Consider the following 24,602-nt stretch of genomic DNA (forward strand, 5'->3'; position numbering starts at 1 on the left):
GACCGTGACACAGCAAAGCGAACCCTTTACTGTGTTTCCTTCACTTTACTTCCTCATGGTTCGAAACCAAGCATAGCTCCGTATATGGACAACTGCCAGAGTCTTCCCGCCTCATTTCTTCTCTCACTGGCTCACGCCGATCGTTTATTTCCGGTGCCCCCCCCCCCCCCCCCCCACCACCACCACCACCACCACCACCACCACCACCCGCCTCCCCTCGTAAAGACCGCGGGGAGAAGGAACCGTGCTTTCGGCATTCTATATATGTGAGCGTGCGTGCGTGGCGTCTCCGTACATCCGCTGGGCAGCGAGATGGGACGCTCGCACGAGTACTATAGCCGTATATACACGCGAATAGCACCACGGGGTTGTTTACCAATTCATGGAGTATACCGCGGCTCACCGACGATGCCGCGTGTGACGGTGCAATTCAGAGCGCGCAACGGAGAACGGACGTTCTTCCAGCCATTTGAAGAAGGGCGAGCGTAGTTCCACGGATGTCTTGATGCGCCCTTTTTTTCTCTACAGCCGTATCGAAGGCCTCGCGTGGTCGGCGTCCGAGTTCCGAAATCCGGCTTCGCTCGGCTTGTGCGTTAGCCACGCGCTGCTCACGGTGCGTGGGCGCGAGCGATGGGACGCAGCAAATCATCGGCCGTTATTGGTAGACACACCGTTTCCATTCTCCCCCGCTTTCCTTCTTTCCTGCGCATCCGTCAGGATTCGGATGCCCGCGTCGTTCGAGCCTGAAAAGTGTTATCTCGGCGGAAGGCAGGCGCATGAGTCTTAAAAAGTTCAACTTTCGTAATGCTGTGCAAAAACAAAAAAAAAAACGAGAAGAAAAACACGCTTCCACGCTCCCTAAAAGTCGTGTTGCTACCTGTATCCTGCTAAGGTTGTTGTTTTTGTTGCGACTGCAAGTTTCCTCTCCCAGGTTCTCGTCGGTGCTCCCTTTTGGGTCATTCATTCGAAGCGCGCCGTGTGCCCCCGTGTGGCGGTGGTTTGACGGCAGAACGCAATAACGTCGAGCCGTCCATCCATGGCTCGCTTGAAAAACGTGTTTTTACCGTTCCTCTCTCCTCGCTTCTTTTTCTCCGTCCTAGCTAGCTCTTCTTGTGCGGGTGAGAGCTGGCAAATTACATTTTTTGAATTTTTTAATCACCTCACGCCCGGTCGCCCTTCAAATTGCCACGCCGTTGTTATGACTCGGCTAAATACGAAAACATAAGAGTTTCAGCTGCGTTTCTTTATGTTGAGAAAGTGAACGGAAAACCGCTGTGAAGTATGCAGAGCGGTTAACTTTCTCGCGCGGCCACATTTTTTTTTTCCCGCGAAATACCGAAAGTGCGAGAGCGCGGAACCTTATTCGTTAATCCCCTGGCTCTGAAACTGTAATTCAACCAATAGTAACGACTCACCTGCTTGCCTTTTTAACGCGTTTCTCAATCGCGTGGTTGCTTCTTAAGTATGCGAATTTCGTTTAATCTCTCTCACAGACGTATAGAAGGAGCAAGAAGGAAACACAATAGAATGTGAACGGTTTTGTGATTACAGAAATCGTGAACTAAGAAGAATCTTCAATAGAGATAATTGTACCGAAACAGCGATTAAACGTAATCGAAAACGTGAATCGTGAAGTCGCCTGTTATTTTCGTTTATTTTCTCTTTTTCGTTTTTTTAGGGGGGCCTTAGTTACTGCCGATCTCTTCACTCGGTACTGCCTTCAGAGTGCCCCTCAATTCTGAGGTTCTTCTTTTTTTTTTCTTTTTGTCTCCCAGCGGCAACATCGGACGTTTCGGTTTTACACGCGCGTCGCTTTAGTATATCCGCGGTTTAGATTGTAGGCCGGTGGTCCCCGGTCGCATGGTAGCGTAATGAAGACCTACTACACACAGGCGGGCTCGCCGCGCGCGAACAAAAAGTCGCCGACCGGCCACGGCTAAGGTAACCTCGTTAGTCGTGGGCTTAATTGCATTACGATCGCCGCGCGCGCGCCATCGGATTAGCACTTTCAGGGTACACGACGCTGCAGAATGAAAAGCAAAAGAAAAAGTGCCTTCTCTTCGTCGGGCCGTCTCGAGCGCGCTCGAATCGGCCGACTATCGCGCGAGCTGTGCTCCACAAATTGACGACGACGACGCCGTTCGCGTTATACGACGCGGTCTCGAAACCAACTCCTCCAGTACGGCCGATCCGCCGACGTTTGGACGCGTACGCATAGGGTCGTAACCCTCCGCGCCGCACCCTCACCGCCGGTGAAAGTCGTCCTTGTATAGCCCCTAAATCCCACGCCGACCCGGTCGCGTAATGTCCGTGTGTGTACTGTTCCGCGTTTGCCACTTGTTTTGCGTGGCATTCCTTCGACCTTTAATTAACCTCGCCCGTCGGTGCGACTCGGGAGAGGTAGTTTTGTTTACGTCGACGGACTTACGAGAGAACCCTGCTTTGGTATGTTGGTACGCGTAGCTTATTGACTTTGGGCGTTTGCGATACTGAGTTCGTGATCGAGGTTGCTACATGCTTACATCCCGACTGCATTGAGATACGGGTGGAAATGCAGAAAGAAACCTGGCATGCATCGACCTGTAGGTGCGCGTCATAGAACTGCGTGCATGGTAATGAATATAACTCGGAGTCTCCCACTGTAGGGTTTTCCGCATCGTAGTCGGACCGTGGCTTTAATGTATTAGGCCACAAAAGTTTTTGTATAAGTCATCAATCAATCAAATAATTAATCTAACTGGCAATGCCTTACACCATAATTTAGCTAAAGCATGTAAGTAAGTCACTTGCAATATTAGCTTGGTGTTTCTCTGGTTCAGTTTTCCATGATCAGGCGTCGTATCTAGTGTTGCCATCACGTATATACTTCTCCGGTAACCCATAAAAACGTAAGCACTAAGAAGTCCACGGGCACACTAAAATTTCCAATTGACGTTAAACCGCAGAAACTAAATGGCTCGCGGAGCATGCACATTGGTGTCACCGTTGCCTCTCTACGTAAGCAATGCGTTCACGTTTCGCTGTGAACGTGCTAGTCTAAGCCTCTCTCTCTCTCTCTTTTTTATCTGTTATGTTATTTGGCTGATTGGCAACGGTTGAGTGATTTGTTCGTGGAATGTTGAAAATTTAAAAAGTTTAAGCGCGAAAACTGCGGTCACAATAATATGGTCGACGAGTTGAGCTCTCGCCGAATCGCTTTCCTCCGCACTGGTCACTCCATTATGGCATAATTGGCGTACCCATAAGCGCGTTATATGGCGGACGGTTGAAGCGGAGAATTTAATAAGGCACCGCCGGATCTCGTGGCTCATACTGACGGCGGCATACGGTGGAGCGGTTTTCTCCTGGACTCCGACGTGCAGTTAGTTCTTCGTCCGAGGTATTATATCCTCAAGTTTTTTGATATCATTTGTAGCGGCGAACACACAATTCTGATTGCTTTCCGAGCGCGGAGACTGAAACCCCCGCCGGAATCGACTTGTGTAACGTAATGTGCCCTTTATTTCGTCTTCCACTCGCGAAGCTCCGTGTTCGTGCAAAAACGCGCGCGCCCAGCCACACACACACACACACACGTACGCACGTCGAGGTGCGCAATGAAGCTGAACTATCCGATTGGAATTGCCGTTCTCCGAAAAGGTGATCAGAAAACAAACAAAAAAAAAATGGAAAGAAAAGAAACGGAAGGAGAAGCGGTGTTGCTGTGAAGGGACGAAGATTGAGGAAAACGATCGTCATGTATTAAAATTTTATTTTTTGTAACTCTGAGTTGCGGTTCATTTCCTCTCTTTAATCCGCGTCCATTTAGTAAATCCTTTAAAAAAACAATTTAATGAAAAGTTTCGAGACAGCCGAGTTTTTAAGCTAGTTGGAAAAAGGGCGCCCTCTCGAGTACTGTTTCTTTTTCTTTTTTTCTTTTTTTTTTCTGTTGTGCCGTGCTTGCGTATAGTTCGTCTAGCGATCCTTCTAGTCTGTTTCGACCTTTCTAATTATTTTCTATCGAACGTTCCTCCGCACGTTGCCGGAGTCCATTCTATGGAAGGAAGGTGCGCTGCATTGGAGAGTTGGCTCGCTTACTGTCACTTCTTTCTTTCCTTATTGATACTTCTTTTGTTTTTTTTTTTTTTTTTTCACGACGCTACATACGTGGCACAAGTTTCTTTGCGAATGCCGTTGCTGTTTCGCTCTCGCTACCATTGTGGTCCGGCCACAAAAGGACTGCGGCCGAGAGATGCGTTCGCGGAAGGGAGGAAAAAAAAATAATAAGCGAGAACACTCCGCGCACACTCATACGCGCAGAGCACACGACGTACAGAAAGAGGAGAAAGAGGCACACATGCGAGAAGCTCAAATAAAAATAAATAAATAAACCAGCTAACGTACTGGGTCATCAAATCGCCAAGGTAATCACGAAACCGTTCGGAAATGCGACGCACGCAGATATGAGAGGTATAATCGGAAAATTCCTTTTTGTCTCCGGCTGAAGAAAATATGTATCGTGCGTGCCCCCGCTCGCCTTGCGCGCCGCTACGATGAAAGTTTCTGTCTGTCGTCGGTTGGGGGGCGGAAGGGGGAGGGGGTTCTTTTATCTTTCTTCGCCTTAAGCCCCCCCCCCCCCTCGCCCACACGTCGCATCCCGTTTCCACTAACCTTCTGCCCCCCTCCCCGCCATTGTGTCCTTCTCTCCCTATGTATAGCTCCTTCCAGCCGTTCGTATGCGTTCTTTCTTTCTTTCTTCCTTTCTTTCTTTCTTTCTTTCTTTCTTTCTTTCTTTCTTCTTTCTTTCTTTCTTTCTTTCTTTCTTTCTTTCTTTCTTTCTTTCTGTTTTGTTGCCCCCACCCCTCCCGCCTTTGTCGCTGAGACATGTTCACATAGTTCGAGCCACTCGCTAAGGAATTCTGAAACAGTTCCAGCGGAAAATATGGAATGAAAGGGAGAATTGTATCAGCTCTTTTCGCCGTCTGCCTTTAATCACGACCACCGTCCCCATCGCCCCTTGTGTTTGCTTTGGGGAAAAAGAAAAGTGGGGGTACGCCGTCTCTGTCGCGAACTTTCGCCTCCCCCCTCTCTCTTTCTCTCTCTCTCTCTCTCTCTGTGTGTATGGCATCGCAACGTCGTCGTCTCGTGCTCGGCGGGAGCAGCGATGCCACTTTCTTCCCGCCTGATTTTCAGCTCCCGCGCATTTTGATTACCGTGTCGCGCAGTCACCGTCTTCGGAAGCGGCGCGCGCGCGGATGTATTATATATGCAAAATCGTAGCGGCGCGGCTTTTGTGCTTGCAGCTTTCGGGCACCCGACGGTGGTAAGTAGCGAGACAAGCAATAAGTTGGCAGGCGTAGACAGAGGAGGATAGATAGCAGGTGTGCGTATATACCTATATGTACGCATCCGAGTGCTTCATTTTTTTGTATTTATCCATATGTATATATAGATATATTCGGGTTACCTGAGTGGTGCTTTTGTTTCTACGGTGGGAATTGGTAAAACGGTCCACACGCTGTTATTGCTTTGCAGCAGGTGACCGGCTAAAAGGGTGAAAAAAAAAAGTACACTTTACGATAGAAAACCTGTGTGCTGCATGCTTTGGAATCGTCCTGTCGTGAAATGATTGTCTCAGTAAGTATCGGCAAGTTTTCTCTAAAACGCATTATCAGTTTTTATTGGTCCTCGTGATTTGAGATGATAGAACTTAAAGGCAGAATTTGAGATCTGTCGTGCCGACAATACCTCTGTCTGTCGGCACGACAGACAGAGGTATTAAGAAGGAAAAATACAAATACAGCGAATACCGCGTCACCTTGTCTGACGCAAATAATGGGCACCGCTCCCATGGCCTCCTCTTTTAACGCGACAGCGTTAAAGAGCTCATTTCGCAGAAATACCGGTGTCGGTGTCGGCGTCGTTGGTTGTGATCGAAAAATAAGCGTTGTCCGTGAGCGAGAAACCAAGAAAGATGCAAATAAAAATATATAACAAAAATCTTCGATTCGATGGAGAATCGAACACAGGCCTTTTGCGTAACAAGCATATGTTCTACCACAGAGCTCCGCCACGGCTTGAAACTGATTCGGAAAAAAATAAAACCTCTATAACAATGTCATGTAATGGGAGGAGTCTCCTTACGCGTGTAATATTGCGTGGCAGAAGCGTAAGATAGCACCAGGCGTGAAAACATGTGAATTGCGCAATGATTGGGTGTTTTGAAGGCCCACCCATTACAAAGCGCTCAGGCATGTTTAGTCATCATCATCAGGAAAAGCATTGCACAAAGCGATCAGCTGCGTAGGTTCGCGTGTTGCCTTACGGGCGCGTAGTGGGCCCTTCGCTGATTCACAAAAGGAAGAATTATGGCGTAGTGGGCGCATAGCAACTGTACTTGTATTCTAGGATAGTTCGTGCTCTAGCATAGTTACTTGTGTTACTCTAGCGTACTTGTGTTCTAGCATAGTTTGAAACGGGCAATGTCACGCGCACAGTCGTTCGTTTCCTTTGAGGCATGGTTGACGCACTCGCCGAGAACCGAAGCCAGCTAGCAATTGAGAAGGCGATGCGAACGGGGCCCGATTACGCTATCGCGTTCTACTCTTGAAGGCGAAGCTCAAGCGCTCTCCAAGTCTTTTTTTTTTTTCTAACTATATGTTCACCTCGCGCAGTGAGTACGGTACTCCGCTGCTCCTGCTTCAGGGACGAACACGCAGCTTCAGAGACAGAGATGGAGAAACAGACAGATAGATTTTTATTGTGATAGCAATTACGTAGAATATCCATGCTTATTTTTGCCGTCGCCTTGAGTTTGCGTATAAAGTGCAAGGACGACGACATCTTCCCCTGCGTCGTATGTGTTCGGTGTGCGAGTGAAAGCGTGCGAGGGTAGCCGACGATCTCGGCTCAGGCAGAAGGGAAACGCGCCGGCCGACTGTGTGGCCCCGGCAGGAACTGCGTACTTCGAGCGATCGGGCGCGGTCGCGCGCGCCTTATCTTGACGGGGACCAGCAGAAGGCTCATGCATTTGTACGTGTTGTCTTCTCACCGTTCAGCTTGTGTTGAAGCGATAGACAGCAGGAAGGGCCCTTCGCTTGTTGCTTCAGCGGCCACGCTTCCTTACGCCAGCGTTTTGTTGAATTACGCGATATCGGCCGATGCTAAAGTAGTTGGCGGCTGGCCTTCGTATAGCGTTTCATCTTGTTGCTGTCGCATTCACTGCCGCCTCCTTGCCGCAAAAATGTGATTTTTTTATTGAAATCATTGGAAAGACGTCCGGTGGGGCCCTCAGTTATGAGCCGCAACGGCTGCCGCCACGTCCCGTGCACGATGGGCCCAGCACCCGCTGGCCAGCTAATTTTCCGTTGCACACCATGGCATCCCAATCTTGCGCACTGTGGAGTATATGTAGAAACATAACCTAAAGAACTTGAAATGACAGCCCTCTCGTAACGCGAGTGGAGTGAGATAGCGTAGGCGTTGTTCCAATTTGACATCGGGGTGTCAAATACGGTGTGTGTGTGTGTGTGTGTGTGTGTGTGTGTGTGTGTGTGTGTGTGTGTGTGTGTGTGTGTGTGTGTGTGTGTGTGTGTGTGTGTGTGTGTGTGTGTGTGTGTGTGTGTGTGTGTGTGTGTGTGTGTGTGTGTGTGTGTGAGAGAGAGAGAGAGAGAGAGAGAGAGAGAAGCTTGCAGTTGACGCTGCAATGACATTAAAATAAGTAATCGTCTTTATACTGGTTATCGCATTTAAAAGACTCATCTCGCGCGCTTTCTTTCAGAACGTCTACATAGTCGTCGCTGGCGCGACAAGTATACAGAGAAGAAAGGCGTTGTGTTGAACTCATTACTCGCGCCACAGATTACTTTCCCGCAGCTCGAGCCTATAGGCGGCGGGTGCGGGTTGATGGGGACAACACGCGCAAGCTTCCGCGGCGCCTGCTTAGGACAGCAGGCCGCGCGTTGGCGCGGGAAGCCGGGCAATCGGGAATTCCTGAAGCGGTGATTGCGGACCCGAAAAGCGGGCCAGGGATATAAAGGGGGGCGGTGCGGGTTCGAGCGAAAAGGGACGGCGCGCATAAGGGGGAGGCGGTCTCAGTGGAGCGACAGACCTATAGCGAGAATGACGGCGGCAGCGGAGTTCTTTCAGCGGCGGCGAGGAACCGCGGAATCGGCTTGATGCCACCGCAGGCACGCCGATGCCCGCACTTCCGCGGCGGCCGATGGCGAATTGCCCTTCCGCTCTCACCCCCGTGGCGCGCGGCTCTGCGCGGGCATTCTTAATGCCCGCTGCCGTCCCTGGAAACGATTACGAGCCGGCGAGGTCTATTAAGGGCCGGGCGGGCTCACCGAGTTTCTCAATATTTTCGGCCGCCGCCGCGCACCAGCGACGGTAACGTCTTATACGGTGGCCTTCCCCGCGCGCCGTGCGCGCATTAATCGTCGCCGCTGCATCAGTAGGCGACGTCGTGATTCGAATGTGCAGCGCGGGTGCGTTTTCCCAGTTATCTCTCTCTCTCTCTCTCTATACGTCACATGCGAAGCGGGGTTTTGAAATCGCTTTTTTTTTTATTGGTTGTTTCCTAGTGACCGGCCAACTCAGCTATGGGATACCTGTGAAAAGAAAAGGAGGAGGGTTAAGAAAGACGGAAGACAGCCTCTGAAAGAAAGTCGTACCTTAGAAGCCGGCCAATTCTGCACACTTCGTGCATTCTGAGTGATTGATGGATCCCACAACCAATGCGCAGTTACGGTATTCGCCTACTAATGTACAGCACGGTCCACTGTTAAAAGGAACACTCGAATGAGCACCCTTCATGTTGCTGGCCCCCTAAGGGCAAGTGGACGGGGAAACTTCGTTCGTGCATGGCACTGTTCTGTGAAAAAGAGCCGCAACTGTCAACCACCAGTAGTGTTATGCAAATCCAAGCCACTATGCTTTTGCAAGAGAGCGAAATCCGAACATGCCCTGCACGCAAGTGTTCCCTTCAACAGTGGACCCGTCTGTACACTTTCGCGTACGGTGCTCATCTCGCTTGGTCTTTGGTCAATCGTAATAATAACGCGTGCCGCCCCTTTTGTGACATTTCGCGTGGATGTCGGCCGTGACGCGGTGTCGTCTTGCATAGTGATCGCTTATATACATGAGCCGCCTCGGCTGACCCTTTTGTTTTGCTCTTTCAGGTGCGAGCCCCCACGAGCTAGACTCGCAGCGCCGCCGTTCCCCCAGGACGCTGTGGGCTTCGCGAGCAAGCCCACTCGACCCTTCCAGGGCAGTATTCTCCGAGTAAGTGGCCTGCGTCTACGTCACTTCATTACTGTCATATCAACACCTCAGTGATGTTCCGTACTGCGCCGAAGGAAATCCCATTCCGAGATGAAAATTCCCCATTTAGGGTATTTTCCCTCGCGCACCTCGAACAAAACCCCCAGCATATTTTCCTGCGCAAAATTAGACACACACACGCCCACACGTGTATGACGTGTTTACGTCTGTTAAAATATTGACTTGCGCCTGCGCTCCTGCGCAACACAAGAGCATGGCCTTCGGAATTCATGCGCTGTAACTACATTGTGCACATGACGGTTTCGAGCCTAACACCGGGAGTCAACGAGAAATCGCTCCATGTATTTATCAGAAACGAATCGAAGGCTATGCTTTCTGTGCTGCATGCATCAGAACCGATTCCAGAAGCTGAAAGCGCGCCGTGACCGCTATGTTTTGGTCATCGTAGAGGAATTTCACCTTTCTTGAAATTTCCTGCATCATCGTGAGGATTCCTTTTGTTTTCTCTTTCGCCCAAAATGACGGCTGGAAATTCCCCGAAAAGGGGAAAGTTTTCTGGACGGAACGTCACTGCATCACCGTATGCTGCGCTTACTTAAATCGAAGAGAGTAAGATGAAGTCAGCTTAAGGGGCCAGAATAGACATTTAAATTGGTGTAAGCGCTGTAGCTGGTCGAGACGAATTCGCTCGACCTTTTGTGCGCTAGTCGGATTGACTGGCCAAACCTGATTTCCAATGCATTTCCAAGCACGGGTTCAGTTCGGGCTCGCTGAGCCCGATTGCTGACTATAGACCAGCTCGCGTCTAGTTTATGCAGGCGCTGCTAATGTATACTATACAGCCCGTCGCGATTTGTGAAGTAGCCGTTGTTCTTCTGCTTAAGTTTGATCGCGTTTTGGTACGCTTATTTCACATCAGTATGCGAGGTCATTAAGGTATCTGTCTATATGCTGGCATCGAGCAGAACGGTATTCTTTGAGGTTTCTGTAGCTGCGATTACTTCCGTTGTCCTATTACAGCGCCTTTTTTTTTTTTTTTTTTGCTCTCAGCTTTTAATTCGCGTCGTGCACATCGCTTACTATGCTTTATTTGTGACGTAACGAGTCAATCAAGCGAGAGTTAGCATTCAACAGGTACTGCTATACCATTTGCGCATGACGGGGAGCCAACATATATGCGTCGATGAGCTATGATTTTGGCCGAGCGAATAATTTTCTAATGACCACCAGGCATGCGCGGCACTCGTTGGAGTGATGTATGTATAATCTTAATCGAGGTCTAGCGCCAGTGTCCCTTCCAAATCGCGCCGCGCAGAGGTCACGTCGTAAACCGAGCGCAACAGATGCCGCGGCGCGTTGAAGGGCAACTCGCTTTTTTGACACTGACGCGCCCATCAGTCAAGAGGCGTCCGAGACGAAACTCAATCTCTTTGCGCGGGAGAAAGCAGAGCGCGACAAACAAGGGGCGGCCGTCGTCGCTCGATCAAGCGAAGTTGCGGAAATTGAGCATGACCCGATGCGCGTCGCGTAAATGTAGACATTGCCTTTGATGCCTTCAAGAGGTTCCAATGGAATTTTACTGTTCCGCTCGTGAACGCTGTGGAATCGAGGTTCGAATACTCGCTTTATATAGAATGGGACGCTTTTGCTTGTGCGGTACTGAGAAGAGATAGTTTGGCCGAAGTATAACATAGCTCTTACTTTTGCTTGCTCTATTCTACTCATATCATCTACCTGATAACGGCCGTTCGATTTTAGTGATGACGTAAGCGGAGTGCAGTGTTGACCGCTGAGGAAGCGCGGGTAGAAACATATTTGAAATAGAACGTAAGGATGATTTCCCATGCAGGTAAGGGCGAAATAATGTTTTTTCCACCCCGTTGTTGCTTTGGCAATTGAACCCTGGTCCTTACCATCAGTATCCCAACACCCTAATCGCTTGCCAAGTCGGTATGCGTCTCGGCCGCTCGTGTGTATATACCGCATCGTTCCCATCCGCGTCCACGCGTGCTTTGTGCCACTCCCGCTTTGTCGTTTACGGAGGCGCGCCGGTTCTCTCCCGGGAACGCCCTTCATTGGTCGAGCCTCCACAGGTGCCTGTGTGTTCGTACGTATGTATGTCCCACACTCCGCACGCCGCGTCCTGGTTAATATATAGGAGAGCGCGCGCATCCACCTTATACAGTGTACACTATACTACGTGCGTAGAATCACTTGGCCCGGCGGCAGCGGCAGATGGCCCGATTCCAACGAGACCCCCGAGACGTCTGACGCGCTGCCGCCTTCTGCATACGATCCATCCCGTCGGTCCTTGTTTTTCCCCCCATCCCATCCTATATATACGTCCCTCGAAAGTTGTGCATGCAGCATTCAAGAGTGCGGTGCGGTGCTCTCCGAAATTGCGCCGCAGCGCCGTAGATGTAGTACTCTAGCTTCTGCGAGGAACTCGACCGAAGGGAGCGTTTGGAAGGAGGCAGTTGGGCCTCCTCTCCTCGCGCGGTGCGATCTTGGAACATAAGGAAGCGGTGGATGCCGCGGCGTGGCGCTCGCGCATCTAGTGGGGCCATACTGTTTGTTGCGTGCGAGCCGCAGTTTACTTGCTTCGTGCACGGAGAAGTAAGAAGCATAGTTTGGAGAAAGTCCCGCTTTGCGCGCCCTCCGAACGAGCGATGCGGCGTGCATTATGCATGGGCGAGACCGTTCTTTTGACCGTGTATCTCGTCCGTCCATTGGTGGAGAGGACGGTGAGGTTCCTCTCTCTGTCTCTCTCTCTCTCACTGAAAGTGGACGGGGGATCGCGGTTGAGCTAAATTGCAGCGCCGCACTGAGCCTTCTTCTTTTTTTCTTCTTGTTTTTCTCTACTCCGCGTAATAGACGTAAGTAATGAGAGTCGACAAACAGGCGCTCGAGAAGCGCGAGTCTACCCGCAGGTGGTTCCTGCAGGTTTTAGCGAGCTCCGCCGGCTTAATCTAAACCTTGATTCGCTTGCAGTGTTGCGCGCTGCGATTAGATGGCGTCATTAAGTATCCTCTTCGTTTATACGTTTGCCCGCGTGCATCCTTTTTCTTTCAGATGTGACCTGTGATGGTTAGGAACTATACCGCATATTCTCGATCCTAACGCGCCTTTTCTGTGTCTTTTTTGTGTTTTTTTTTTCCGGAAAAACACATTACTTTGGCGTTAGAGTAGAGGATGTAGGTATCAGGCTCATACCCACTAGTCTCGAAGCCCATGCTTTGGCGCACTGGAGCAGGGGCGTAACCAGAAATTTTCTTTCGGGGGGGGGGGGGGGTTCAACCGTACTTCATCTATGTCCGTGCGTGCGTTTGTATGTGTGCCGGTATATATATATATATATATATATATATATATATATATATATATATATATATATATATATATATATATATATATATATATATATATATATACGAAAGCAAAATCGAAAATTTTCGAGGGGGGGGGGAGAGTTGACCCCCCCCCCCCAACACGCGCGTTTCCATCGAAGGGCGTGTTAGAGTCGAACAAATGCGGTAACTTTCCGTGCTCCGCTGATGCTCATCGTTTTTTTTTCTCGCGTTCCCCCATTGTTTAGCCACGCGTTATGCACAATTTGTTGGAGGGCCGCAGGCGCACATCGCATCAAGTTTCGTTTTCGTTAGGACGCGTCAGTCGCGCGAACACGCGCGCATCGCGAAATAATAAAAAAAAATAATCGGTTCGCGCTTTTGCGAATAGTTGGAACGTACACTAAGAGCAGCGCGTGCATAATTGACGGCGAGTTTCGAGAACAAGGCCCGACGACTCTTTTTTTTTTTTTTCGTTCCCAAAACAGCGCTGCTACCGGCGCACAAGTGTGCGCGAGCGCCTCCGGGAGCTTGCTGTATACACCAGGAGTGGGCGCGCGGTATTCTTTGGAATGAGATCACTATTTAGAAAAAGAGGGGACCGTTTTATTTTGTTTTTTTCTCGCTCTCTCTCTCTCTCTCTCCTTGCTCTAGCCGTCGACCCTAGAGCGTTAATTCGGCGCGCTCTCACGTTGCGTTTTTCATGCACGCGCGCGTTCCGCCTGTTTGCGCGGCGCTTCGCTGGCAGGAACGAACGCAGTTTGCTGGCTGCTTCTGCGTTAACTACTCAACTCGTGCGCGCAGTGTCGCATTTCAAACGACCTCCGGGGACCCCTGCGACGGCGCGGACTCTACGTCTGTCTCTCTCTCCCCTGTGTCTTTCGCGCGTGCCTCATAGTGCGACGCTAAAGAGGAGGAACGCACGTAAGGAGGCTTCCCTGCAGCTCTCGCCGTACACACGCGAAGGCGGCTGCGCGCGAGCTCAAAATTAGATTTAGTTCACCGGGCTTGTTTCCCAAGCCGCGCGTTTTTCGGGGGCTGCAGAGGCTGTTTTTTTGTTTTTGTTTTATTCCGCTCGGGAATATCAGCCTCGCAGCGCATAAATCCGGAACGTAGCAGCGCTCGCTCCGAGGGGAAAGGAGGCTTTTTTTCTCGCAGGCTCATAATGGCGCCCGCGGCTGAGCCGAGGGAAGAGTAATCCTCGCGGGCCTCGCCGCGTACAACAGGTCGCCGTGTTTCTTCGCGTCTCACGGCGTCGTTGATGCCTCGCGAAGAGCGCAGGTCGCTCGGGGATGAGCTCGTGGTTTTTTGGCGTGTTTTATTGTGGCAGCCGGTGAAAGCCGGAGCGAACGAGTTCGCATCGCACGTAGAGGCGAAGCACCCACTCCTGTCCATTACGAGCGCACTTGAAGCGCTCGCACCTTTCTGTCGGTGCGCGCGTCGTTTGTTTCGGCGGAGTTTGTTCCGTCCCGGTCTCTGTAATACGTGCGAAAGCGGAATGCGCGTACGACTGGTGGCCCCTGTTTGTGCGAAGATGTGCCTCTGGTCTTGTGTTCTTGTACGCGGGTGGCACCGTAATGGCACGCGCGTTCGTGAGCGAACGAACGAACAGTCGTGTTGCGTGATTAAGCGAAACGCACAGGTACCTCGCTCGAGCTTTTGTAACGCGAACGACGGGGCGAGGTTGGCGCGTTGCAGCGCAGAGTGTGTAACGTCGTTACTACGCGCGCTCGGCTCGGCATACGAGAAGCGCCGGGAGAGACTCAAGTTATGAGCTTGCTTCCAGTGGACGTCGGGTGTAGCGAAACGTTGTTACAACGGCGCGCGTTGTTGGCCGTGCACGGTCTGAGGGAAGAAGGGGCCCAGTTTCATGCTGGAGCTCTTTCCAAGCTTCCGTTCGCTCTTAACGTTGAGGCGACTTAAGGACGCACTCATTATCGCCTTCGTTCCGTTCCGGACAGAACTAAACTTTTCTCGTGACGGTTCTCCAAGTCACTTTAGTCCTCCTGCTTAGTACAAATCAGCGATGCATCGCTATGTTGTACAGCTTGAGGCTTGTGTGTTTTTAACTCTGTTTAATTCTCTAAGGCTCGTTGTTAAGGACTAAGTTCTCGTGCAACTAATGTCCCCTAAAACAAGGTCTCGTACGACTAATGTGGGCAGTCAGCGCAGCGAAATGACTCACAAACAAACAGCGTCTTCGTTTCCTCTCTCTGTTTGGACCCTCTCGTTAACTCATTTTCAACGTTAACTTTATTTTCGCCACCATCACAGTGCGTAGTTTCGCCGTCTTCGTTATGTTCTCGCAAACGGGCAGCTGCAGCGCGCATTCACTGTTATCCATTGCATACTACGCCCCCAGGCGCTTGTTTCCCGTCTAATCTGGCTTTCTTTCCTTTTCAGTGCTTCTGCTCAAATTGAAACCAGTCGTGCGTTCGTTAAGTGCCCTTCTCAACATTCTTTATTCCAGCTCGTTTCGCATTTCCAAAGTACGTCAATGTTCTAAATAAGCTGTGACCCCGTATTAAAATAGAAATTTTATTGCTTTCCCCTGCCTAGAGGGTGCATATATCAGTTGGTTCCTTCCCCCCCCCCCCCCCCCGAAGACTAACTTTGTTTTATTTTATTTGCCAGCTCCTGTTGTTTTTCCTCGTACCATCCTACAAGAATTTTTCAATAGCCGAATGCCTTATCGCATAACTGAGCAGATATTCCGGCCGTTTGGCTTCGTTCAATTGTTCTTAAGCGGTGCAAGTGGGCATAAACGATATCTCTCGGAAGATAAGCGTCACGCGCAAGTAACCGAAGGGAAAAAAAAGAAAAAGACGACGCTCGCGACAACACACGAAAGCGTGGGCTGCGCTCCGGCTGAAACACTGTTGCTCACGTATTATGAGACCTCCTTAGCTACAGTTTTCGGTGCGTGCTCGTAAGAATACCGCCGCGGGCCTCGTAGCTTGCTGTTTCTTGTACAGGTCAGAGGTTAAAGAAGAGGGATGCTTGTCCCATAAGCAAGAAAATTCCCCGAATTCAACTGCGCGTGCGTTTAGACGGGAGGCGCGTGCAGGGCTGGTAAACGAAGCGAGGGAAATTCATGCGTCGACTGTTGAAGTGCTGGGGGAAAGACGGCGGAAGATGCTCCGCTGGAATTTCATTTTGTTTCGACTATAGAATTCAACCCTTGCTAATCGTTGACCCAACGACGCGTGCTTTGCCATCGCTCTTATTCGTGGAACGCGCATTTTCGTTTCACTTTGGAATTCGCGGCTGCGCGTTTTCGTGTATGATAGGCCACGAGGTGCGCTTTTCGGGTCTGAGATATGGGACAAAAAAAAAAAATAATAAGACGGTATTGCTTACTCTACCGAAAGTTGTTATATTAAGGCATAAGCGCTTTCGGAAGGCGCTTCCGTGAAGCATAAGCCGAAAAGTTTACCCGGTTAGGAACAAAGAAAGGGCATGCTGCCGTTTCTGAAGCATCAGTATCGTCTTCTGCGACGGTAGTGCTTCTTCTGCTATATTTCTTGCTGGGGAATGTCGGTTCGATCAGATCAGGCAAGCAAAGAACTTTCGACCAGGAACTTTCGGTTATATCACACGATCATTTCTTTCTTTCTTTCTTTCTTTCTTTCTTTCTTTCTTTCTTTCTTTCTTTCTTTCTTTCTTTCTTTCTTTCTTTCTTTCTTTCTTTCTTTCTTTCTTTCTTTCTTTCTTTCTTTCTTTCTTTCTTTCTTTCTTTCTTTCTTTCTTTCTTCGTTCTTCTTTCTTTCTTTCTTTCTTTCTTTCTTTCTCTCCCCCGCTCTCCAGTTTTAAGCCACTCTTTCAACGCTTCCTTTTCGGGTGTGTGCCTCCAGGTGTGCCTTCGTATTGGCATTTAAGTTCCACATGTGCTTCACTCGGCATCCTCATTTGTATTTAACTGTGTTGCGTTTGACGAAGAATAAAAGTTACGTTTGGAAAAGGTTTTTGGAGCGATATCTGCTGTAGCCCCGCCACAAGCGGTGACGGCTCGCGGCACCTTTTAAAGTAAAGCCACTACCACACTGTGCAGAGTTGGATAAAACAAAGTCGATTTTTTTTTTTTGTTTCGGCTCGCATTTCCCAGCCTTTCATCCTTTATCTATGTCTTAACGTCCTCATCCATATGTATGCACTTCAGCACGCATCAGGTTTGCGCGTTGTGCTCATTCAGCGACTGCACGAATGAACTCCAAACGTGGAAGGACGGACGTAAGCCATTCTCCAGCACCGACGTTCGTGACGAAATTGTGGATTTCGCGGCGTCTACTCTCGTTAATCTAATTTTTATTCACCGCGACTACACTGCCTGTTCCAACGAAGCAAAAGCTATAACTTAGCAACTTTCTAGAGTTTTCCTTTTGTAAATACGCCAGAAATATTAGAATATTTTAGTCATTGACGTCACTGTGACGCATGGTGTTCAAATGTGGGTGGGAAAACTTAAAAAAAAAAATTAGAAAAGAAGAATTTTCTGACTCCGTTTGTAAGTATTAAGCTTGCTTCGCCGTTTGACAGAATGTTTGAGGCCCGTGTACTTAGATTTAGGTGCACGTTAAAGAACCCCAGGTGGTCGAAATTTCCGGAGCCCTCCACTACGGTGTCTCTCATAATCATATCGTGGTTTTGGGACGTTAAACCCCAGACATTATTAATCGCCGTTTGACAGATTATAGCAAATGATTTACCATACTAAATTAATGTAATGTCACTATTTAACGCCCCTTTATTCACCACCCCTCTGGTACGCTAGCATATTTAACAGTGCGCACCCTGTTAGTGCGCTTCATCACAGAGCAACGGATTTAAGCACATGCGGACATAACGCGGAGCGTGGCGTTTCGTCACTTTTCAAGTCTCGTCTCCGGCGCGACAGCGCGTGAGAGCGTGTGTGCGAAAACAAAGCCTTGGTCGGCGTCGGCAGCCGAGCGCGTCGGCGTCCGTTAAATCCGTCTCGGCTAGGGTGAAGCCGGTGCCACGGTGGGGCTCCCCTCGCTCCCTTGCGGGGAAGCCAGGCGCGACTCTGCTTACTCGTAGCCAACGCTGTGATCTCCCCGACGCCTGCTGACTACCGCAGCCTCTCGGTGTCGCTTGTCGAGGCGTCCGTCAGCGCTCGCCACGTCATCCGTAGCGGCGCGTGTCATCTCGTGTCCTACCCCGTTTCCTTCGAACCCTCTTTCCCCTTTCAGCATCACTTGCACATCTCGCAGGAAATGTACCGTGCAGCACATAGACAGCTTCTGTCATGATTAACTGCTGTCCATTGCGAAAGAAGAGACGATTGGGCGCGATAGACCGCTAATTGAGCATCGTTAACGTTTAGCCACCGCTGATGCTTGGCGGACCCACACCACTCGCCTTTCCTGACTGACGAGAATGAGTGAGTGAGTTGCCCCCGTATTTTCTCGCACGAGACTTCCTGTAAGCGACGTAGGATTTTGTAACTGGGAGGTAGGGAGTTTGTAAATTAAAATGTGCGGCCGAAATTTTCTGGATAAGTGCATGAGTTCTTGCTCTCTTGCTGGTTTTGAAGGGTTCATGCCGGCGCGAACTCGCCGTTGAGGTGGCGGTGACGTGCAGTAATACCTAATTACTTAGATTTAGGTGCGTGTCAAATAACCCCAGGTGGCCAAAATTTATCCGGAGTCCTCCACTGCGGCGTGTCTCATAATCTTATCGTTGTCTTGGTACGCAAAATCCTCGATATTTGTAGCAGCAGCGCCGTCGACGTGATCGCCCACCGAAAGACGAAGCCACGAGCGGCGCGAGGGTTTCATTACCCTCGTACCGAAGCAATAAGGGAAAAGAACATTTGAGATTGCGCACCAGTCTTGAAACGCGCCTCGTTGTCGGCCTCTCACACGCACTCTACGTATAACTAATGAGATGGCGGCCCGCGGCATAGTGCTGTCACTACAGTTGTCAGCGCCTGAGAGCGTTCTGCTCTTGATCGTACGGATTGCCGCCTGTAAAGCGTGCTTTGCCTGTACGACAGGGATGCTGCGCGGAAAAGCAGTTTTGAAGACATCATTGGGCGTGTATGTGTCAATATCTCAAACAGCTGTACAAGAGCGCGTGTGTCTGTGTGTGTTAGGGTGAGTGAGTGAGTGAGTGAGTGAGTGAGTGAGTGAGTGAGTGAGTGAGTGAGTGAGTGAGTGAGTGAGTGAGTGAGTGAGTGAGTGAGTGAGTGAGTGAGTGAGTGAGTGAGTGAGTGAGTGAGTGAGTGAGTGAGTGAGTGAGCGAGTGAGTGAGGTAGTGATGGAGGGAGGGAGCGAGCGAGCGAGCGAGCGAGCGCTTTGTAGTTTCTTACCGTTTTAAGGACATTTCTGTAATCGCCTTCACGCTGAGTGCAATTTTCCTGCGCGAAAAGTCTGCGTAGAAGAGAAATCAGAATATTCTTTGGCCATTTTTAAGGCCCTGTCGAGTTCCAGACTCCTTCTCCATTAAAACTTTACAACTCTCGATCTGGCGCAGTATTCCGGATCCATACGAAATGCCACGCGTTTAAGGAAACGGTGGGTGGAAGAGGGGAGTTATCCCGGCGTATATTGCCCCGCTCAAAAGTTGCTCGCGAGATTAGCGTCCACGGCTCTTACCGGCCTCGAAAAGCTGGTTTCCCACTGCGTGCGAAACCGTCGAACCACCGCGAGCGTTTTCGACGAGCGATGAGCTTCGCGAAGTGCGCGCTCGTATTCAGCGGTGAATGATGATGGGCGAAGAGCCGGAACATTTTCCCCCAAGACGTCCACCAGTCGTCATTAATTACGGGAGCACGCGCGGTGCCCGTGCGGGCAGGAAATTTTCTCAACTAACGTGCGCAGCACGGGAAAGCTTTCTCGGATACCTTTGGTTCAACGTACATAAAAAAAAAAAAAAATTTTGAAAACTCCGGAAATTTGCGAAAGAAAACGGTATCGATACTTGCGCGTACGCAGAGCCGTGCTTATCGATGGGAATTCTCGCACGGCTGTAGACGCTGGCAGTTCGATAAGAAGCGAGAACACAGCTTTTTTTTTTTTCTCTCTGTCTGTCTTCCTCTTGGTGTTTCTCTTTTTTCTTCAGTTTCCCGTCACCGAGTGAGGGAGAATCAGCTTCGACTCTTGCCAAATTCGAACGGGGTATATAGGGGCGGGATGTCTGAGATATGGACTTTTCGTTCGACTCGAAGGGTGACTTGACTAATGCTCGCTTTTAGCGGCGGCAGCAATGAACGGCAGCGCGCACTCCGAAATAGCCGCGCAGACAAATGATACCGGCCGGCCGATGCTGCCAGACACCGGCCCCATTGTAAACAAATGTACTAGGCGTCCCGCACGAGGAAAAGAATACGAAAAAGGAAGGCAGCAGAGGATGCGGGGAGGGGACGTTCGGAAGGGAGTGGGCCGCGGAGCAGAGGCGCCCTCGTTCTCTGGCAACTGTGGCATGCTCCGCTTTTTTTTTTTTTTTCGAGGGGCTGAGCGCTGGAAAGGCAGTGCAACAGCCCCTCTCCCGCCTTCTCTTTTTCCCTTCTATGTGGTCGTCTCTCTATACTTTTTTTTGTGTGTGTTTGCTTTCTTGTGAGCTACGTTGTTTGTCCATCTCGCCTTCTCGATTGGCGATGATGCTTACGCCTACAGTGAGCCGACGTGTTGAAGAAGCCTGTGCGTGGATGTACAGTTGGGGTTCGCAAGTTGCGTGCAGCTGACGCAGTGAGCTGACAGTGCGTTTAAGGCACAACACGGCTCTGCGACGTCTCCCACGGTGCAGAGCCGTGTTGTGCCTTAGGCGCACTGTAAGCTCACTGCGTCAGCTGCACGCAGCTTGCGAACCCCAACTGCTCATTCACGCACAGGTATTTGGTTTAGGAAGTAAAACATCACTAGGTCTATTGTTTTCCCATTTTCGTGCAGAAGAACAGGAGTGACTCGGACCAGTGGGTTGTGCGGTCGTATATATTTCATAGCGCGACATGATGAACGAGGTGGTGAATTAATTTCCATTTTACTTTTAAAGTCAAATTGCGCGGTAGTCCATGGTTTCAATCTTGATACAGTGTGCATCTCCACGAGCGATCTTCCTATTGAATATTGAGAAAGGCATGATAGGAGAAGTGTATGATAGGTTCGATTCCGCCAAGACGGTCGCATTAAGGCGGAGGCGAAATGCTAGAGGCCTGTGTACTTAGACTTAGGTGCACGTCAAAGTACCCGAGATTGTCGACATTTCTGGAGTTTTCGACTACGGCCTGCCTGATAATCCTGTCGTGGTTTTGGGAGGTAAAAACTCAAAAATATTATCACTTTTTTTCTCCCTGTATGTGACGTCTATATTTTTCCGGCGCCTTGTTCTCCGGCGGCTGTGACAGCCAGGCGTTCGAGCGACTGCAACTGAAGATCACCCGATGGCGGTAACACTTTCGCACGGTTTCGGATATTGCCCCATGCGTGCTTTGCGAGCCACGAACCGCGCTGCGCGCAACTATCGCCGGTGTAAATATATGGGATCTTGTGGGGCGCACTTCGCCGCTGCATCCGCAACGACCACTTCTTGGCGCGGAGAGTTCGATCTCGCGCTCGAAAAGATGAGCGCGCTCGCGCGCCCCTCTTCTTCCTTTTGTATTTATTTATTTTGTTGGTCGGGAATAGTGCGTCAATAAATAATCCACCGCCGAGCCGCGGATGCGAAACGTATGGGACCGAAACGCGCGCGCGACGTCGGACGAAGAAAAGGGAAGACATAAAAATGACGGCTAGGTAGAAAGGTATGCAAGTACGGACGGGCCGCAGAGAGGATTACTACGGCGGGATTACCTTTCTTTCTTTTCCCTAATGCGGCTTCTTCCCGAACCAGGCGCGCGCTTTCTTTCTCTTGGCCTGTCGGGCCGAGGCGCGCGCGTGGTCTAAACGGGCGTGCATGAAAGATGCTTATCGCTCCCGAAACGATGTATTATACATGCGTGCTCGCGCGCTCCAGATTTTCGTGTCGCTCGCGCGGACGTGCACCGTCCGGGAGGGGGCGGGACTAGAGCGGCGTTGTTGGGCTGCTTGTGGGGACTGTTCGGCGGCGTGTAGTGCAGGGAAAACGAACTGCGCACCCTGTGACGGCGACGGCAATGGGTGGGGGGCTTTGTTGCGGGAGATCTGACGCTCCTCCGTTATTGCTGTATTCTGATGGAGGCCGCCTCCCCGGTCTGTTTCTATTATTGTTCTTTTTTTTTGGTGCAAGGTGGATGGTTCCTCGCTCCATCCCATTCGGTCCCCCTCTTTGCTTTATCGAGTCGGTGGTGTTGCCGAATCTCCCTAAGTGCGTCGGAATGCGCGGCGCGGCGCGGCAGGAATTGGATGCCTGCAGCGGGCGCCCTCCCATCGCTGACCCGCCGCGTCCTTTATTTTCTTCCACTCGCTTCGAGGGTGAGGTTTTCTGCAGTAGTGGGAGGCGGAAAGGGAAGATTGAAGAATGGCTTTTAGCTCGAAATCCGAACACGCACGCCTCCTCGCGGCTTCAATCTCGCTTTCGCTTCTCTTTCGTGCCTCGTCTGTCCTTCTCTAACGCTGCAGCCATTTCGCGAAACACTTCCAGCTCCGTGCGTTCGTTTTCTTTAGGTACTTACCTCGAGGCGAGGGCGGCTTGCCTGCTGTAAACATTCTGTAGCGTACGGTAGACGCTCTACAAGAGGACGGCCTGCCTTCGGAAGGCCTTTAGCGTACGCTTAGGCCTTTGTTTCTCCCCCCCCCCCCCCTCTCTCTCTTTCACTAAGACGTCCTCCCGTGGATTGCGTACGTCCTGGCTCTTTTCTTTTTGTGCCTGTGTCTATGTCGTGCGCGAAGATTTCTGCGGATGCGTCTCGGGCCTCGGCAATGAACCTGAACACGGCGTCTGTTGTCGATGCGCAAGCGAAAGATACAACTTCGTCGGAAGTTACAGCATTTATTGTAGAAGTAAAGAAAACTTTAATCTCTGTACGGCTTTCAGCCCCTGGTGTGTCGACGTGAGAGCGTGTTTGAGCTTATTTCTGTCTCAGTGGCTGAGGAGGCAGCGTGCCTAATGTAAAAGATGCGCACTCATCCTGAATGCAAAGCATTAGAGAAGAGTGGGACATGGCCGATTGTGTTCGTACAGCATAGTCGTTATTAATCATTATTGCAGCTTCTCGTGTTGTCGTGTTACGGATATTCAAATTACCATAGTTATAAGCTCTGTTGCCTGTACCCTAGCTTTTAGAGACAGATTAAGCTGCTAAATCTTTAAAAGCTGTCGCGAGAATCTTGTTGCATTATTTTATATATATCGACCGTACTTTACGCATGTTTGTGCGCTGTCGCCAGCCCGTTGCTTTTACCCGTACTTTTTTCCCGATTTTTCTCATAATTAATTTTTGCTCATATGCCTCGCCGAGGCACTGCCGTGGCATTAGCTTCTCTGCACTTGCGGGAACGTAGTCAGCCATGCCCAAGTGTCTTAGAGCGGTTACCTCGGTTTTCATAGTTTACGAGTGGTCATAGTGTTCGCGGCAGGTGGCGAAAAGAATATTTAAAAGCTGACCCGCCGTGGTAGCAGCTTAATACAGCGCGCTCGAGCTTAACAGCTGGAGGGCGTGGGTTCGATCCCCGGTCGATCAGCGCGGTGTCGTCTCTTCCTCTGTCCTTGTCTATATTTTGCGCTGTTTTTACATCCCAAGCATCGATCCCCGGCATCGGCGTATGCATTTTCCATGTGGGCCTAATTGAGAGACCATCCGTCTGCTTAGATTTAGGTGCGTGTTAAAGGATCCCAGGTGGTAGAACTTAATTCTTAGTGCCCCGCTGCGGCATGCTTCATAATCGTGATTTCGGCTCGTAGAACCTCAGAAATAATTATTATTATAATATCCAAAACCTATTTCACCCTATCCTCCTCTCTGTCTCCTATGCCGAAAGCGTTTTAATTCTAATGGGCAGGTATACAGGGCGGGCAGTTGAGGTCATTTTGCGCATAAGTTAAGGACCAAATATGCTCACGTCCATTTGAGTTCATACCTTGCCAGCAAAGAAGACGCGCTGTACGTGACAGCGCTCTGACATGTATTAGAGTTACTGTATATGCTACCTTTAGGTAGCAGAGTTGCGCATAGGTCTGGCAAGCAACCACAGCTATGCGGCGAAGCCGCTCTACGTTTTTGCAGGCGACATGCCTACCGTGTCTCCGATCGACATGTTTGACGTGTCGAAGGCCGGTGATTAACTCAACTGTCGATGTCTGGTGTCACTCCAATTCGCTGCAGCGGCGGCGTAGAAAAATAGAAAAAATTGGCCCAAGCGACAGCTTCTCCGCAATGCATGGTTGCTAGCAGCATTTGGAAGACAGATGCGCAACTCTGCTACCTAAAGGTAGCATATACAGTGCCTCTAGCATATATGTTCTATCACCGCCTCCCAGTGGCGGATCTATAAAGTAGCTTTCCTTGTTACGGTGACAAGCGCCTGGCTGGTAAGCTACGCATTCAGCGAAGCAGCTAATCGGCGCTTACATTTCCTCTTCGGACTCTGAAGACCGATGCTTTTCCGCTAGGTGAGCGCGACGAGCACTGCTAGGTGTTGAGTTGTGGCACAAGCTCGATACAGAGCGCTACAATGGGGTTGCTTGCAGCAGAGCTTGCCAAGTCTTCTCCACCGCAAGGTAGAAGTCCCGTCTCACTCGCGCGTCTGGTGCCACGTGTACCTGTACCCGCCACGTGTTGGCAGTCACTCGTGCAGCTCACCTTATCGCCGCACAACGCAGCAACAGCTCAACTCGAGCTGGGCGGGCACCGGTTCGCAAATTTCTTGGCTCCCTCCGAGCGGAGCCTCCCAGCCGGCGGTGAACAACCATCAGCAGCCACCGCCTCCTCCGCCCGAGCGCAGCGTCGGCGGTGCAGACGCGCAGGTGCCGCTCCTCGGGAGTCGAAAATAGTTGCGCCTCGGCGTCGGAAGAACGGGCACAGCGCGGCCGGGGCACTCGAGGGTGTGGTGGGGAAGG

The 24,602-nt window shown here is 50.6% G+C and overlaps 1 protein-coding gene across 12 annotated transcripts in view; it reads left to right on the forward strand.

Annotated features, from left to right (window-relative positions):
- LOC119394215 (poly(rC)-binding protein 3) overlaps nucleotides 1-24,602 on the forward strand; it is a 434,114-nt gene that overhangs the window by 272,842 nt on the left and 136,670 nt on the right. For 9 of the 12 annotated variants that reach the window (XM_049415707.1, XM_049415699.1, XM_049415705.1 and 6 more), the window contains one exon: nucleotides 9,169-9,264. The gene's annotated coding sequence lies outside the window, so the exon portion shown is untranslated. Of the gene's footprint in view, nucleotides 1-9,161; nucleotides 9,265-24,602 lie in introns of all 12 variants that reach the window. The other 3 variants (XM_037661496.2, XM_037661497.2, XM_037661498.2) reach the window with 1 other exon arrangement.

Source organism: Rhipicephalus sanguineus, chromosome 5, assembly GCF_013339695.2.
Source record: "Rhipicephalus sanguineus isolate Rsan-2018 chromosome 5, BIME_Rsan_1.4, whole genome shotgun sequence".
NCBI classification, from domain to species: Eukaryota; Metazoa; Arthropoda; class Arachnida; order Ixodida; family Ixodidae; genus Rhipicephalus; species Rhipicephalus sanguineus.